A 17,614-nucleotide genomic window follows, 5' to 3' on the forward strand; every position below is an offset into this window, starting at 1 on the left:
TATACAAGCATGATGGGATGAAAAATGCTTGAGCATAAACAGTTTAATGTGTCTATTTTGGACGGGCACCTGCCTGCTCTGTACAGTCAGGCAAAATTTGGATCTGGATTTTGACTCTCCGCAGCAGATAGGTGTTCAGGTCTGCTGCACTGTTTCAGTTTGTTTATTTGTAGGTTCCTCAGTGTGATGGACATTGTACAAATATATAGAAGGTATGGGACCTGCCCCAAGAAGCTTGGTCTTTAAAAAAAGAGAGAAGGACCGTGAAATTCAGACTTTGATTCAGATTCAGAGAGGCTTGATCTAGGGATTTTAATTTAATCATCTCTACTATCTCCTTTTCCTTCCTAAAATCAGTGAGATATATTTGGCATAAGAAAGCCATTACTGTATTTCACGTCTCTAAAAGTGCGTTTGGCTAATGAATTCATCCTGATCAGTGTTAATCCACAAAGCTCAAACACACCAGAGAGATAAGGCATCAATTTGCTAGTACAAGAAATAGAGCAGTAAGGAAACCTGTTGGTAATTTCAGTTCTTTTCAACCTTATCTGGCCTCTGCTGTCTGAGGGTCTCAAATCACTTTAAGCCTCTTAATCTTTTGTCTTCCCACCTCCTCCCCCTTGACCTTTTTTAATCGAAAGTGACCTGTACAGTATGACTTTCAAATATGGCTCTTCTCTCCATGTCTGTTCTGAGGAATGATGTAAACTTGACTTGTTGATAATATGCGATTTATTTTGCCCAGGTTACTAACATCCTAGGTTATCAAAAGTGAAAGAAAGTTTTTTTTAAAAAAATCCAATTTATTTGTCAGTGTTTATGCTCTTACTTTTTGCCTTTCTTTCTGCTTGGACAATAAAAATCAATGAAGTCCATTTCACTTCAGATTCTTAGTGTCGTGGTGATTTCCAGTCACTACAGGGGAATGTACTTGCAATTTAAAAACAACTGTTTTCATGAGTGTTTAAAAAAAAATGGAAAATTTTACAAAATGTAAATGATGAGCCTCCTGTAAGTAGACAATGGTCTCTTTAAAACCATTCTTCCTCATTCTCCTCCTTTCCTTTTTCAGGCTTTCACTGAATGAACATTGCATAGGTTGTCTGTCGCTTGTCTGGCTTTGATATAGTCAGATTTATTTATTTTAAGTGGCAACCACTTTTGCTGCTCTAGAGCTACTAAAAATAACACCAGAACTCTCTGTTAAAGACAGACTAGCCAGAATTTTTCATGGTGGGATTATACTGGACAGTGCCCCTTCTCCCCTGATCTAAAGAGGCTAGTATGGAGCAGCTGGGTAGTTTTTCCAAATGTCTTTTGGAAATGGCAACTCTGGTTAATGTTAATGGAGAATGTGGGCTATTGGCCTTTGCTCTTTAACTCAGGAGTCAGAGTGGTAGCATGTTAGTCTGTATCAGCAAAAAGAATGAGAAGTACTTCTGGCACCTTAGAGACTAACACATTTATTTGGGCATAAGCTTTTGTGGGCTAGAACCCACTTCATCAGATGCATCTGATGAAGTAGGTTTTAGCCCATGAAAGCTTATGCCCAAATAAATGCATTAGTCTCTAAGGTGCCACAAGTACTCTTCGTTCTTTTAACTCAGGAGTGTTCACTATTGCATTTGTTATTTCAGCTCTTACATGATCACTTTATTATTGTCTCTCAAAGTATTTTTGAAAAGTAGTGGATGAATAGTGGCAACATAACAATAACATATTTAGAAGATTTGTTCCCTGTGCGTATTTTGAGTCATCCTTTCTGACTTTAGTAAAAATATTTTTATCACTACTGTCTGCTTCTGACCTGTTAGTCATCAGAAGAGGGTGAGCTGGATTCTGTTCTGGCTCATGCATGATCAAGGGAGTTAACTAGGGCCCCAATCCTGTAAACACTTAAGCACGTGTTTAGCGTCACAAATGCGAGTAGTCTCATTTAGCTCACAGATTCCTGTCTGATCTATCTTCCTGTACCTCAGTTCCCCTCCTGTAAAATGGGGATAAATCTTCCCTACCTGGCAAGGCTGTTGAGGATAAATTAATGTTTATGATGTGCTCAGATACTAGTGATGGGCCAAATAAATATCTTGGCAGATAGATCTGCAGACTGTAATCACATGAGTAAGAGTTTGCAGGCTTGGGCCCTATGTGAGTCTATGTATAAGCAAAGGAAGTGGGTGGGATCTGACACAGACTCGTGATTGTTTAGCTCAGGCTTCTTGTTTGTTTTAGGGGGGTTTGTTTGTTTTTATTTTTCATATAACTTATCAAATCAACTTAGAAGATTTTGCCCATCTATAATGCTGCCCTGAGAGCAGGAGGAGGGGATAGTTCTTAGTGAAAGTGAGTTTTCAGAAGGTGCTTGAAGACTGGACAGGCAGGGTTGTTTGGTTTATGTTGGGTATATTGGTATCTCAGTCATGGGTTTCAAACATTTCTCCACTCTGAGTTGCAATTGCAAACCTTTCACTCTCTTATCTCCACCTAAGGATTCTGTGCTTTATTCTTGCAAGAGATTCTGGTTGAGTGGTGTCCTCTGAGGGCCAGATCCTCAACTGGTGCGAATCAATAAATGATCATAGCTCCTTTGACTTCAGTGGAGCTATGCCAGTTTGTGCCTAGCTGAGGATCTGGCCACTTTTTTTTTTTTTTAATTAGTCCTTTTTCTTCGAGTGATTGCTCATGTCCATTCAACTTTAGGTGCGTGTGCTCGCCACATGCACTGGTGCCGGAAATTTTTCCCTCAGAAGTATCCATAGGGGACCAGCTCCGGCGTCCCCTGGAGTGGCGTGCACATGCTGTGGTATATAAGGCTCCGCCAATTTCCCCCCACTTTCAGTTCCTTTTTGCCAGAAACTCTGACTGTGGGGAAGGAGGGCTGGTTGTGGAATGGACATGAGCAACGCATCTTGAAGAACACGAATTATGGAAAAAGTAACTGTCTTTTCTTCTTTGAGTGATTGCTCATGTCCATTCAACTTAGGTGACTCTCAGGCAGTACCCCTTGGAGGTGGGCAGGAGTTCACGGACGTGTAGCTTGCAACACAGCTCTGCTAAACCCAGCGTTGTCCCTGGCCTCCTGAGTGATGGTGTAGTGGGCCGTAAACGTATGCCCAAGGACCATGTCACGGCTCGACAGATGTCCTGGATCAGAAATGTGCCAGGAAGGCCGCCGAAGATGCCTGTGCTCTGGTCCAGTGGGCTCTGACGATCGTTAGTGGAGGGACTCCCACCAAAGCGTAGCAGGTCCGAATGCAAGAGGTGATCCAGTTAGAAGTCTTCTGCATGGTCACTGGGAGGCCCTTTATCCTATCAGCTGTAGAGATGAAAAGCTGAGTCGACTTACAGAAAGGCTTTATCCGATCTAAGTAGAAAGCCAGAGCCCTTCTTACGTCCAAAGCATGAAGCCGCCTCTCTTCACTAGTCTCATGGGGCTTAGGGCAGAAGACTGGAAGGAAGATGTCCTGGCTCATGTGGAAAGCGGACACCACCTGGGGAAGGAAGGCCGGGTAGGGCCAGAACTGGACCTTGTCTTTATAGAAGACTGTGTACCGTGGTTCTGAGGTCAGGGCTCACAGCTCAGAGACTCGCCAACGGCACTGCCACCAGGAAAGCTACCTTCCATGATAGGTGAGACAGGGAGCATAAGGCCAAAAGCTCAAAGGGTGAGCCTGTGAGCCTGGACAGAACCAAGTTGAGATCCCACTGAGGGGCTGGGGACCAGACTTGAGGAAAGAGTCTCTCAAGGCCTCTAAGGAACCTGACCATCATGTCATGGGAGAACACCACCTGCCCTTGGATTGGCAGATGAAAGGCTGAAATTGCTGCCAGATGCACCCTGATAGAGGAGTGCGCCAGGCCCCGGTTCCTTAAATGAAGCAGGTAGTCTAAGATCGACTGCACCGAAGAATACAAAGGGGATATGCTCCATTTGGCCGCACAGCGGGAGAACCTCATCCACTTTGCCAGGTAGGTCTGCCTAGTCTAGGGCTTTCTACTCTCAAGGAGGACCTTCTGAATGGGCCTGTTCATCTGGGTTCAGCCACGCAACATCCACACCATGAGGTGGAGGGACGCGAGGTTGGGGTGAAAGAGTTGGCTGTGATCCTGTGACAGCATGTCCAGTTGGTTCAGAAGGGGCCAGGGAGGGATCGCTGACAAGCTTGATAGTGCCCCGCTGGCAAGGCCACGCTGGGGCGATCATGATAAGGGTGCTGGAGTCGGTCCCCTACGGATACTGCTGAGGGGAAAACTTCCAGCACTGGTGCATGTGGCGAGCACACACACCTAAGTTGAATGGACATGAGCAACACATCTCAAAGAACATCAGTTACGGAAAAGGTGACTGTCTTTTCCGTTATTGAGACTGCATCGCTCTTTCTCCTTCTTTCCAAGCCGTATTGACTCCAAATAAACTTCCTCTTTCTTACTTTCTTTACAGGTGTTGTCCTTGGGACACAAGCCAGCCACTGACTGCCCGGGGTTAGAAAGAAACTTCCCCTTTGGGCAGGTACTGCATAATTGCCCCTTATGGGAATTTCACACCTTTCTCTGAAGCATCTGCTACTAGCTATTGTCAGAGGGAACAGAAGCCTAGATGGGCCACTGGGATGATCCAATATGGCAATTGCTGAAATGCCTTCCAGTAACTCCCCATGGTGCGAAACTGGCTCCTTGCCTCACTTGCAGTCAAGAGTGTTCCAAATCTGTCTCCTAAAAATCATTTGTGTTGTGAATGGTTGACTTCCAGAGTTCAGAAACTTCATAGTGGCATAGTGAAAAGCAAAGAGCAGTAGGAGGACAAATGTATCAGTAAATCACATTGAAGAAGCAGTAAGTAATCAGTCTGGGATGAACTCTGCTCATAATTTAATTTTTGCACAATGTAAAATTAAAAACTTCTGTTGTACAGCCCAGAGGCTGTATAGAAAAAGGTTCTTACCAGTATATTTTGGAAATCTTGTACAGTAAAGGGGTCTCGCTAAAAAAAACAAATCAATTATATGTATTAGTAGCTCTGTGGCTTGCTGCTGCTTTGCTTCTCTTGTAATTAGCAAGGCTGGTTTAGGATAGTTTTTCCACATATCAATATTTCCTGCCAAATTGGCTAAAGAAATGCAAGCATTTGTCTCCTCTGACATGAGAAATGTTCTCTCAAGAAACAGACACCGCACACATCCTGAACTTTCCTTCATGGTGAGGTCTGGTTTTATTCCTTTAACATTATGGTAACAGTACTTGATATAATCATGTCATCTTTTTTAAAGCATGCTTGTTTTTATTTTTATATGTACACATATAGACCTCATGAATTAGGCTCATGGATCGGAATGTTGTCTTTGGCTATTTTGTATTACCAGCCCCAATCATAGCCTCTTTCTTTTTCTGATATTCTTTAAATGCACATCCCCGGACCTTGATCCTGCAACGAAATCAATGCAGAAAGACCCCTTCACCGAGGCAGAGCCCTGTCTGCACAGATTTCATTGTAGCAATGGAAACTTTGGTCATAATAAATACGAGCAGGTTTTTTTAGTTCCTGCATGATCCCCTCTTCTCCCTGTTGAGCTGGTCTCTGCTTTAACTTCTATGATTTCTTGTTACATCAGGTATCAGTAGTGAGTTGAGTACCAGAGACTGAGTTATATTGATCATGCTTCCCCTATTTGAGTATATTTTTAGCATTAATTAAACTCCCACAGTGACCTATTCTTGCATGCACTGGATCAGTATTTTCAGTAAAATAACCTGGGTTGCACTTTCTCGTCTTGTTTGTACCCAAACCCTGGTCACAATATTGCATGGCGCCGTAAGAGTGGACATTCTGTTTCCCTCCCCATAGCTGCAAATCCTCTGCCCCAGTCTCTGAACCTTACCTTAGCCTTGAATCTCCTAAAATAAATCTAGTCTCAGGCACAAACCTGTCAACTGCCTCCTTTATTAGACCCAACTGCCCTGAACCAACCGGATGCTGTTGCTCCACTTCTTTTGAAGTGACTTAATTTGTGTCCTAAATGCCTGACTCCTGGAAGTGAGACTCTTGACAACAGTCTTGTATATGGCGAAGAGCTGATTACCACCTCACTGACATCATGCCTTTTGTAATGCTGCTCTTCTTGTGTCCCTTCACTTGGTGCTTTGTCCCACATTTGGATCTTAGTTAGTGTTTGAGATCTATTGAGCTGTGAATTCACCTGAGTTTACTGAGTAGAGAGATACCCACTGGCTTTAGTTAATATTGGACTTTGTCTGATAATGGCTGGAGCACTGTGTACCTTTTTAAGGTATTGCAAGGAACACAAGAAAAGGTCAAAAAGAAAAGGAGTACTTGTGGCACCTTAAAGACTAACAAATTTATTTCGAAACATGTAGCCATTGATGCGGCTAGTATGTGCTGATGTAAAACTCCTCTTTAGGAGAAACTGAAACTGAATATTCAATGAACATTCATGAATATCCTCCTTGGAACCGCAGATTCATATTCCAGAAAGGTCATCTCAACCCTTCCTCTTTCTAAAGAGAAATTCACTACCAGGCAGTGCATAAGACTTTGCATGAGAACATGAAGTGGAGATCCTGCTTACTCTGTACTGACATTAAGGAGCCTGTGGTGTCTTCCATAAGAGAAGGTGTTTGCCCCAGTGTTGCTTAGTAAAATCTCCCTTTCTCCCATTGTTGTGTGCCAGTTGCTTGTGGGTGGCTGCACGCAATTGGCATTTTACGTATAGTGAGTAATGTGCTTGGGGATGAGATGCACTATAGAAATGTAAAAGGTGGCATTGGATACTTCTTCGCCCGACTTGTAATTTTGGAGCTTCCATGGCTGAAGCATTTCTCTGTAAATATAGGCCTCCTGTCTGATTTAATGATGCCTCTAAGGAGATTTCTACCCAGAGGTATTGTTGTCTGTGGGTCTGACAAGGGCTCATTGTGCACAGGGCCTTTACCCAGTGACTTGTCTCAATTCCTTCCTTCCTTCCTTCCTTCCTTCCTTCCTGCTTTAACTCCCAAACTCAGGAACTTGCAGTTATTTCACAGATGATGGGCCTTGTTCTGAAACTCAGACGGCTTATGCTTTTACTGTCTCTGTAAATGCTGACTGGCTTATCATTTCAACTCTCTTGTTTCTCTCCCACTGTCACCACCATCAGTAAGCAGCTGTGGTTGCAAACAATGCCTGTTGGGCAGCTGAATGACCCAGATGCCAAGTGGAGGAAAATATGGATTCTGTTTCCAGCAGTTGTCACACTAGTTGGTGCATGTTTCCCTCTTTGATAAGATAGAATCACTTCTGGGAATGGGTTGGATCAGATGACTGGAGCAGCTGAGCTTTATTTTCCTTGGGTTCAGTTTTGATTAAATAAACATACAGTAGTTTCACGTCTTTGAAAAGAAACCCTTGTCTTTGGAGGGTTTATATCTACCCACAATGGCATTTGTAATGCTGTAAGAGCAAAACAGGACCGTTATTCTTCAGGACCATTTGTTGAACAAATTGCGAGGTCTTTGCATCACCTCTTCAGTGATGGATGTGATCAATATACTCAAACCAGTAATGCACATAATGGGGAAAGGTTCATTTGAAAACTAGGCTGTATACCAGAGCTCAGATAAGTTTTTAGGATTGTGATCTGGCTTAAGAAGCTCTACTTTTCTTGAGGATTCTCCCAGAGAGACTTAGTTTTTTCTGGTGCCTTTTTTTCAGGAGTTCACAAAGATACAGGCTGAATAGTAATGTCTCAACACTTCTGCACAGTTTGCGCTCAGGTAAGCCTCCTAAATGAACGTGCCTCTCATTTCACATCCAGCAAACTGTAGCAACCAATTTTTTTAAAATAAAAGGATAGTTTCCCAGGCAACATAGAGGAGCAGTAAATATATTTTAAGCACCCTGCATGTATAGCAAACTATTGCCCATGGAGACTAGAGCCAAGTAATGCCAATGACCAGAAAAAAGCCTCATTCAGGTTTAATTAAAGTACATGGAAAAATAGATTGGTGAGATGCTGTGTATTCTCAGAGGCAGAAGAAATACGTTAGTGAGTCGGGACAGAGCCTGGACAAGAACTCAGTAGGGCCTGGGCCTGCTCAGGTCACTGCCTACAGTGAGTTCTGCAGATTGAGTTTATCTTTGCAAAAATAGTATTTCTAAACGTGTCACCTGTATGGAGATCATTTATACCTCAGTAGGTCAAGATTATAAATCCGATCTAAGACCTTAGGCTAAACTTGGAGATTTCCCATCAAAGGACATGTGATAGGACCTTCTGATTCCAAACAGTCTAGACTGTGAGTAGTTCCATGGTGCTCATCAGAATAGTACATATATATATAAAGGGTGACAGGAGCAGTCAGCGTGGCTCAGTGAGATCTACAAGGCAATGTTTAGCTTACTAAGGATAAAAGTTGTGGGGGTGGGTGGGTGTGTTACTGTCAGGCAGGACCTATGTCCCAGACAGTGGGTTTTGAAACTGTAGGAAAGGATCTGTAAGCAGCTGTATGCTGTTGAATGGCTTCTCAGGTCACAAACCATAGAGCATAGTATTTCCTACAATGAGTATCAAGTCTGCTATCCTGCCATGGCCAATATCTGATGCAAACCGTGCATCCGGCAGTTTTGTGCAATACTGTATGTTGGGAGACAGGGAATTTCCTGCATGACCTCTACTGCAATCAGCTTGTCACTAAAGCATGCAATTATATTTCTATTATTGTAGCTTGCATAGCTATGGATGTCATCGGTCATAAAATGTATACAGCCTTTTTTCAAAAAGCCAGTCACAATATTTGTGATATCTATTTCTGTTGCTGTTAGGATCTGAAGAAAACTGGAAGAGCAATCATAGAGTTCCTGGAATAGCAGAACACAAATCAATATATTAGTGTAACAAAGCTGTAGCGTGCCTGGCAAATGAATCTCAAATCTCCCACTGAAAAAAAATAGAGTTTGAACTTTTAATAAAAACAGACATGAGAAACTGAATTATCAAATGGTTGTATTATGAGTATAATAGACACTCTTCTCAATTTGGTGAGCTTTAAATATTCATTTAAATCTAGAACCTGCTTTAAAATCTCAGGCTTCTAATCCATTTTCAAATGGTAATTAATTTTGAAAAGCAAACATTTATTTGTGTCTATGGTGACGTGATCCTGGATAGTCTGGGGTTACCTCTGGAGAGGTTTTATTAGGTTTTTTAGCCACAGCATGTGGGTTCAGTAGTTTTTGGTGATCAACTCAAATTAAGCAGACAAGATTGAGACCAGTAAGAAAATCAGTCCATGGTATCGTTTGCTCATACATTTAGTTGCCTGTTTGTTGTAAGTGTTTGGAACAAATGGAATAGTCGAAATGAGGAAGTTTAGTGCTCAGCTGGAAGGTGCTTTTAAGACTTCATGGATGTATTCAAAACTTCAGGGCAATAAAAGGTGTAGCATCTAGATCCTCCTCCTCCAAAAGCACAGAGTACTAGTAGAGTTAATGGGGAATCTCTGTTATTTGTTAACATTACAGGGACTATGACAGGTAGTTGACCAGTTCTGATTCAATCCATTAGAGGACAGGAGTACTCACACACCCTCAAACAAACCAACGCAATAATCTTAATGTTAAGATTATGTTTTAAAAGTCTAGAACCCAGGTTAGGTTACTGTTTACATCAAACATATGTCTGCTGTGTATACAGCTGTAATGCCCCAGTGTATGAAGAGTGTGTATGATTTTTCACAAAGATCATGCAGTGTACCTCCTATCTGATATACTGACAGCTGAAGCCAAAATATCAAGAATAAAGAAATTCTCAAGACACAAGTACTAGGTAAATCAGATAAGGATGGACAGGAGACCGCAAGTGACGGAAACAGAAAATGTATTTCACAGAAAGAGAGCTCAGCCTGGTGGTGCAGAAGGGTGTAGTGGTGGTGGTTCTTATTGTGTAGGGCGAGAATACTTACAAACAACACTGTCCTACGGGAGGCCAAATCCTACAAAATTTATGCAAATACCAAATATGGTAGAATTGGGTTCTCTAATTCTACCTGTGCTTCTGTCGGAAGCATCATGCCTGTCTAGAATACATCAGCTATTTTCAAACTGAAACAATAATTCATTCTTTCCTGTAACTGTTCTAATCAAAAAATAAATTTGTGCCATGACCTTTGCAAACTGAGGTCAATTAATTTGGTTTGTACAGGATTTTCTTAAAAGGACACTCTCGGGAGGGAGGGGGGAGACGGTTTGCTCATTGTTTATACTAGCCATGGAAGACTGAAACTGAAATCTGTTTCCTATCTTTATTAATTGCTTTCTGTTGCACATGCGCACAATGGTTTTTTGTTATAGAGCTGCCCTTGAGTGTTGGGTTTTTGTTTTGTTTTGGTTTAACAGAGGAAAAAATGTGTATGGAAGTCCAGCTTGTTTTGAGAAATAAAAATACATGGAATTACATGAGCATTTGTCAACGGTTATAAGAAATCTACTCTTGGGAAAATCTCTAATATATTATAGCACTGAAATCATTATAGTTAATGGTCAACCTTGCCCCTCTAAAAGAGTTTTTTTTTCTGGGACGAAACCTAGCACAATCTTAACAAAATCTGATCTCAGATTTTTAGAGCAGCCAACAGGAGGAAAAAATGTTTCTGGGGACCTCAGTCTTAGCAAAACAACTCAAAATAAAGTACTAAAAATGAAGCTGACGTATGGTCCTGAATTTGCGCTTGTGTATTTGACCATTTGAAAATGAATTAATTCCTGTATGCCCAAAATATTAATGCTAAAATGACTGCTCTGGATTCAAGTTAACGACTTCTGATGATGTGTTATCAGTGGCAGGGATTATTTTCACCAGTCTTTCTTTGAGGAGCCCATTTTAATCAGGGTTAGATAATCTCCTGAAGCCATTGGTATTTAGGAAAAAATGTCCATGACACATTAGAGGAAGGGGCTGCTCCACAGATTTTTTGGTACTTGTATCATGGGGAGAGGAGTAGAACGTCCATCAATGGATGCCATGTTATATTGTGGTGATCTGCCAAATTTCCTGTTTCCATTCATGCTATTGAAGTCACATTTCCAAGGAGTAAGGGAAATTTTCAAAAGTTATCTTGCCTACACTATAAATAGTGGCCTCAATATCCTTGCCATTGAGAAGGGGCCTGTTCCATATTAAAAGGGGACCCAAGCTCAAGGGTGATGCCTTTTGATGATGGCAGTTTTAAAGGAAAAAAAGTCCTTGTGGTGTTGAGGAGTCTTTTTGTAGCTTGGCTAACCAATGAGTATGGAAGATTATACAGGGATGTAAGGAGAAACTCTTATTTCTGAAAGGAGAATCCGTTTAACTGGGGCACTTTCCAGGAATGATCCATTTCTCTGGAAGTTAATAGTTCCAAGTTTTAAGGCGGCATGTGTTAAGGAGTCACTTTAAACACATCTTTAGTCCATGTTGTTTCTGATTTTATTGGTAAACCGCATGTAGGGATCTACTTTGGCCATACAGAATGATGCTGATCAGCTTAGCCTCATTCATTTACAGAGGGGAAAGGTGGTTTTGTGGCTGAAGCCTAGAAGTGGGAGCCAGGAAGTCCTCAGTTCTGTTCCCAGATCTATCACCCATTCATTGTGTGACCCTGGGCAAGGCACTTTGTCTCTCTCTCTCTCATTTCCCCACCTGCAAACTAGAGATAATGACACTACCCTAACTCAAAAGGGTACTGCAAGGCTTAAATCACTAATGTTTTTCAAGTGCTTTGAGATTCTTGCAAGGAATTCACTAGGTCTGGGCAGCTAAGTATTATTTGTTACTCTTACAGCACTTGTTGATCACCATCACTCTTTTATCGTTCCCTGCTTTGTAAAATTTTTGTTCTTCTATACTAGAGTTTTGGGAGTGCTAAGCATGCTTCAGATTTTAACCCTTTTCCCCCCGAGTTAACCTTTGGTCCCTGTCTTCTATTTTCAGACAGTGTTCAATGCTGTTGTGGTTTTTTTTTTTCTCATTCTTAGTCTGTTTTCTGAACCAACAATTTTAAAATAACACAAAAAAGCCAATAGATCTCCTCTTTACAGTTCAGGTAGTTGAACACCTTGCAGAGTAGTCACTTAGGATGACGGGCAGGAAAGCAGTTCAGAATAATTCGTGATGTTGCTCAGGGTTTTTAGAACTGACCACATGGAGGGGCTAAGATTCCATTAAGAGGTGTTGTTTATTTTCTCTTCTCCAGCTCATCCTATTACAGCTGCCGCTGCAGTATACAGTTTGAATGTTCTTTATTTTACAGCAAGGAAACTAAACAAATGCGGGATTGAGTTTAATCTTGTAAAAGGTTTATTAGTACTGTGCTGAAACATGCTGTACTTCTGATTCAAAATGGCTCCTACAAGTTTAAATATACAAAGGTGTGGCTGGCTTCCCTCTTGGGACTGGCAGGGTCTTTTTCTACAGTATAATCAGCCTTCTCTGACCGTAGCCTGTCTCTGCACCTGGGTTTTATTATGATCAACTTCGCTGCAGGTGTTCTTTGAGTTGAGGTTTGCAAAAGCTCGGCTTTGCTATTGGGAATTATCAGACAGATGACTGGGCTAATGAAGAAATATGGGGGTTCAGTGGGAAGTTGATTGGGGCATTGTGAGAAGAAACTGGGGGAGAGATGACTTTTAAAAACCAATCTAACAATTAAGGAGAACTGTATTTCATTAACCACTTCAGTGCTTTGCAGATATCCAGCATGAATACATATTTGCTGTGATTCCTGAGTTTGCTTGCATCCAAAAAATATATATTTGGCTTTCCTTCCCCTCCAGTACAATATGGCTAAGTAACCTACATCCACTGTCTTTGTATCTCCAGTTTATATCGGCACGTGTAAAATGCATGTCCAGTTCACTTTATGCATTGTATATTTAAAATGCCTTTTCTCTAATTCCATTTTCTCCTCATGCAAACTTAGCTATTTTGAATGTCAAAAATGCCTGCAGAAAACAGGTGTTCAACCAAAAGCTTGCAAAATGAGCAAAGGTTTTGTGAAAATACTGGCAATTTCAGGACAGTTTTGGGGATTGTGAGATGTCACACAGGCCCAAATTTAACCACAACGTCAAGAGTTTGTAAAAAGAATTTCCCAAGAGAGAGGATTGGCATTGTTTCACACAGCTCTGCTGTCCTTTGGCGAGTGAATGTGATTTACTGGATAGAATGGCAGGGTACTGAGAAACAGGAGCCTTGGGTTCTATTCCTACCTTTGCCCATGTCCTGCTGGGTGGGGGTGACCTTGGGTGAATCCCTTACCCACTCTCTGCCTCAGTTTACCAATGTTTAAAATTAGGATAATCTTTCCTTATTTAAAGGTATCATGAGGAATGCTAATGTCTGTAAAGTACTTCAATCCTCCGAATTATGGCACTGGATATAGTAAATGTGGCTAATTAGCCTTAATATTGATCTTCATTGATGCGGGTTGGGCTGAAGCCTCCAGCAAGTGTTAGAGGATCCCAGGAAGCTGTTCCATTTTCCCTGATCAGTATTTGAGGTTGGGTTACATTCTTGGAGGGTACGCAAGTAGGAGTGCGACTAGCACACAGAGATGAACAAATTTGCACCGCTCAGTGCAAAACAAAGTCATCTTTCAGCTAGATATGAAACATAAATCCAGGGCTTGCAATAACTGGGGTTCAAACACAGGGTTAGGCTTCCTACAGCAGAGAGCCAATGGGTCAAGCTTCCTACTGTGATTAGTTGCTTGTGGACATGAGTTGAAGGCTCAGACCTGTTTAGACTTCTCCAGGCTCCCATGACAGTCTCTTCTGCCTGAGTTTATATCCCCACCCACCAAGGGAAATGGGGTCTGCTGTCAAGTCACCTCGATAACCAGCAGGAGTTTCCTGGGAGCGTGCGTGGGGAGAATGCTGAAGAACCTAAATGTTGGAAGCAGTACAGGGCCTGCGGCTGCCTGAAACTGGGACTTAACCCCTGGCTTGACAGGTGCTGCGTGGGATCCATTGTGCTGCCACAGGGGCTCTAGGAGTTCTTTATTCTTTACATTTAATTTGGATCCCAGTGCTGCAAATGGGAATACTGCAAATAACCCCCCCCCCCTCAACCCTTTGTACTGCTTCATGGCCCCTTTGCTCCCTCTGCAGCAGGCAAGTCTGCTTCTCCTGTGACTCATGCACTGAAATTACAGTTTTTCTGGCATTCCCTGGGCTCGTCCAATGCTTGACTGGCTTTGCAAGCTGCGCTGTTTCTCATTTATTGATAGTCTGTAATGTTTGATAGGAAAATACTTCTGCTCAGAACACTGTAGAGGAGTGGTTATGCTGTTATGGGGAAAATTAGCACCCTGGATGGTGCTCAGTCGCTACACAAGCTCTGTGGGAGTTTTGCCAGGTAGACATATTGCTCCAGGATGTATAATGGAAAATAACTTGTCGCCAGACCTTTCTTGCTAAGTCCCTGTGCTTAGACCTTAATGAGAAAGAAATAGCATTGGGCCTCTTTCCTTTTCACAGGGGCTTGGATATCAATTTTGTGTAGCTATTTCCTATACAGACATTTATCTAGAGACTGGATTAAGTCAGTATGACAGATTAAAGTACTATAAAAATCTGCAGGTAAAGTTACTGCAGGCAGCAGGCAGGGAAAATGCGGGGTGCTAGTTGTCAGTGCTGCCATGATCCACCATCCTTCAAAAAACATAAAATAATATGAACTTCATTACAGCCAGCTGGGATAAGAGTGCTATTTCAATTACGGTAGCCAGACAGAGGGCCCAATGCAACTCCCACAGATGTCAAGGGAGAAACTCCTATTGGCTTCAGTGGGTCCCAGAAGACAGCCTGGTGCCTGACTCTTCTGAAACTACATACAGTGGAGCAAATGTTTCCAGGCAGTTTTCAGAACTCTGGATGGTGTAACTGCTGTTGCTGGTTTAAGCCCGTATTGATCTGTGACCTCCTTAAAGATCAGGCCCTCTCGGAAACACTGGTTTACTTTGAACTAAATGTTTATCTTTATTACCTTCAACCGTTGCCTTTACTGCTATTCTAATTGTGTTTATTCTTGAACCATCATCACTGTCCTCAAAGTATCAAGGAAGGAAGCATAGATAGTCTGTACTTCTGGAATTTTACAATGAAGGGGCCAAATTCTGCTCTTGTTTTAGAGGCACAAATCTGTAGTGAGTCTTTGTTTGAGTAGAGTTGAACCAGATTTATGTCTGTGGATCAGAGAATGGAATTTGGCTTTAAGTGAATTTTCATACTTACTGGGGAGTTTTCCATGGCTGATGGAATGGGAACCACTTTTTAAAATCTGGCTTTATACTGGTCTTCTTAAAACTATTACCCTTTTTGTCAAATTCCAAGCACCAAGATTGTGGCTACTATGACTTTTTAACATGTAAACTTTGATTTATCATCCAGCCACCTTGTAGGTAAGTAGCCACATGAGAGTTGGGGGCTGTTAATATAGCGTTATTGGAGGATCAGACCTTTGGAGGGGCATTGTTTGTGTCTGAAATGTTTCTCTCGTAATGAAGAGAGCCAGATCATGTAAGTAAGGAATGCTTTCCTGCCCGTATATGGGATTGCTGCTAATCCACTATGGTTGATGAAAGGGATTGCTCAGCAATTTTATGTATATAAATTTAAATAAAATTTATTTATTTAGTGTTGTTCTTGGTTCAACCAGGATTATTAGTAATGAACTTTGGAAACTGAGTTGTCCCCCACTGAAACTCACTTGTTGTGCAGTTCTGGAACATGCTTACTTGTGCTGGGGTTTGTGGCATTAGTCCTGTGGTGCACTTGCTTCCTGCATATGGGATAGTTCTCTGGATGAGAAATACAATACTGTTTTTGGCTCTTTAGAAATGTCTTTGGGTAAAAATTGTTCAAGCTCTGGTGGAAACGTCAGTGGTTGCTCTGCTGTGAATTAGGATTTGAAAAGGTTCTTTGTAAAGATGGCTTTGAACTAGAATTTGAATATCCTTGGGCTTGTGAACATTCATATCCTGACTTCCCAGCTCCTGGCTGATCTCTAGTTATCAGTCTACATCTGAGTTTTGTGTACTTCATTTGGACTGATGATCACATAAGACCCCAGCTACCTGCAAAACCTTAGTTCCAGTGAGAGAGAACAGAGCAAAATCAATATGGCATTTTCCTTGAGCCATCCCAAAGAGAACGTGGTCTTTGAGGTTTGAAATGGCTTCATTTCAAAATCCTAATATTCCTGCACCCAGGGCATTGTTTGCAGATGCTATTGGCTGAAAAAGTAACCAGCAGTTAAAAACCACATATCAAGAATAAGAAATGGTAAAGTATCAAACTGATGTTCAATAACTTTAAAAAAAATACTTAGAAAAATCAAATTTTAAAAAAATGTAAAATAAAAAATACTTTTGGTTTGAATTGGTACAAGCAAAAAAAAAGGAATGATTACAGAGAGTGTGCCATACATTAGTTGGGCTGGAGAAGAATACTGCTGCCAACCATTCCATTTTGTGAAATGCCAGCAGTTTTCACAGAGTTTTATAAGAAGATAAAAGTTTTAAGGATTTAAAACTTGAATCAGCAGCAGCTGTTGTATGTGCATGAACATTCTCAGAGATGTGACCAGGGACTGGCAGTTGTCTGTGTTGGGACCGAAGTGTCTTTCTTCCACTACCAAAACCTGCCGAACCTCACCCTGCCGCTATTGTAGCGGCATTCCAGTGCAGCATTAAAATACTAATTTTGGCTCCAGTCAGAACTGTCGGCTGTCGCATGTTCATGAAGCAACCAACTCAACTCAGCTCCCTTCAATAAAAACAGAAGAGTAACAAGATGGGCTTATTTATTCTTTCTGAAAGATATTGGGCCACATCCTGGGCCCTGCTTGGTAATGCTGTTGTGGATGAGAATTATTGGGTGTCATAGAGCGTTTATAGCAGTACCTGTTCCACCTATTCACCTCCTGTTCTGGAACTGTGTGAGGGAAAGGATCATGACCAAGGCACCCTTATAACCCACTCAGCCTGACTGTTGAACAGCCTGTGGGGTCATGGGCAGCCAGGGATAAACTGGAATAGCTGCTCTTGCTTATGCCGGGAACTAGAGTGGTCCCCTGGCCAGCACTTGAATTAGGGGTGTAAAAGTGGCTTAGTGATAGCTGAGCCAGAAGACGATCTGCCTCTTTGTTGTTCTGAACCTAAATAATCAAGGGGCAATAGCTGGGAGTCAACAGAAATTATATACCTTGTGTGTAAATCATTGAAGGACCCGGTATTGCCTAGAGTAGCAGCAGGTGCACATGTTCAGGGAGGGTTGTTAGAGAGGAGCAGTACGTTTTGTTACACAGCCAGAAGAAGAAATCCCACCAATCTACCAGTGCAGCTCAATTTGGACTCCTTTGCGTCAGCTCGCAATCTGCTTAGCTGAAAATATCCTGGAAACCCATATATTATTTAGGCGTTATTGGAAGCTGGGTTCCATGTTGCATTCAGTATTAGGAATAATTTGCAGCAGCAATAAGATCTGACGTGTAAAAATGCTGCGTCACTTCATGTGGGGGGGGGCGGAGGGTGTCTGGGAAATCAGCCCCCTAAATGTACTGATTGATTGATTAATATGTAA

The 17,614-nt window shown here is 41.9% G+C and overlaps 1 protein-coding gene across 16 annotated transcripts in view; it reads left to right on the forward strand.

The window, feature by feature from the left end:
• PITPNM2 (phosphatidylinositol transfer protein membrane associated 2) overlaps positions 1–17,614 on the forward strand; it is a 218,913-nt gene that overhangs the window by 73,432 nt on the left and 127,867 nt on the right. The window contains exon 3 of one of the 16 annotated variants that reach the window (XM_048821451.2): positions 4,445–4,513. The exons of the other annotated variants lie outside the window; for them this stretch is intronic. The gene's annotated coding sequence lies outside the window, so the exon portion shown is untranslated. The remainder of the gene's footprint in view (positions 1–4,444; positions 4,514–17,614) is intronic. 16 annotated transcript variants of the gene reach the window in all.

This window comes from Caretta caretta, chromosome 15 (assembly GCF_965140235.1).
Source record: "Caretta caretta isolate rCarCar2 chromosome 15, rCarCar1.hap1, whole genome shotgun sequence".
Classification (NCBI taxonomy): Eukaryota; Metazoa; Chordata; order Testudines; family Cheloniidae; genus Caretta; species Caretta caretta.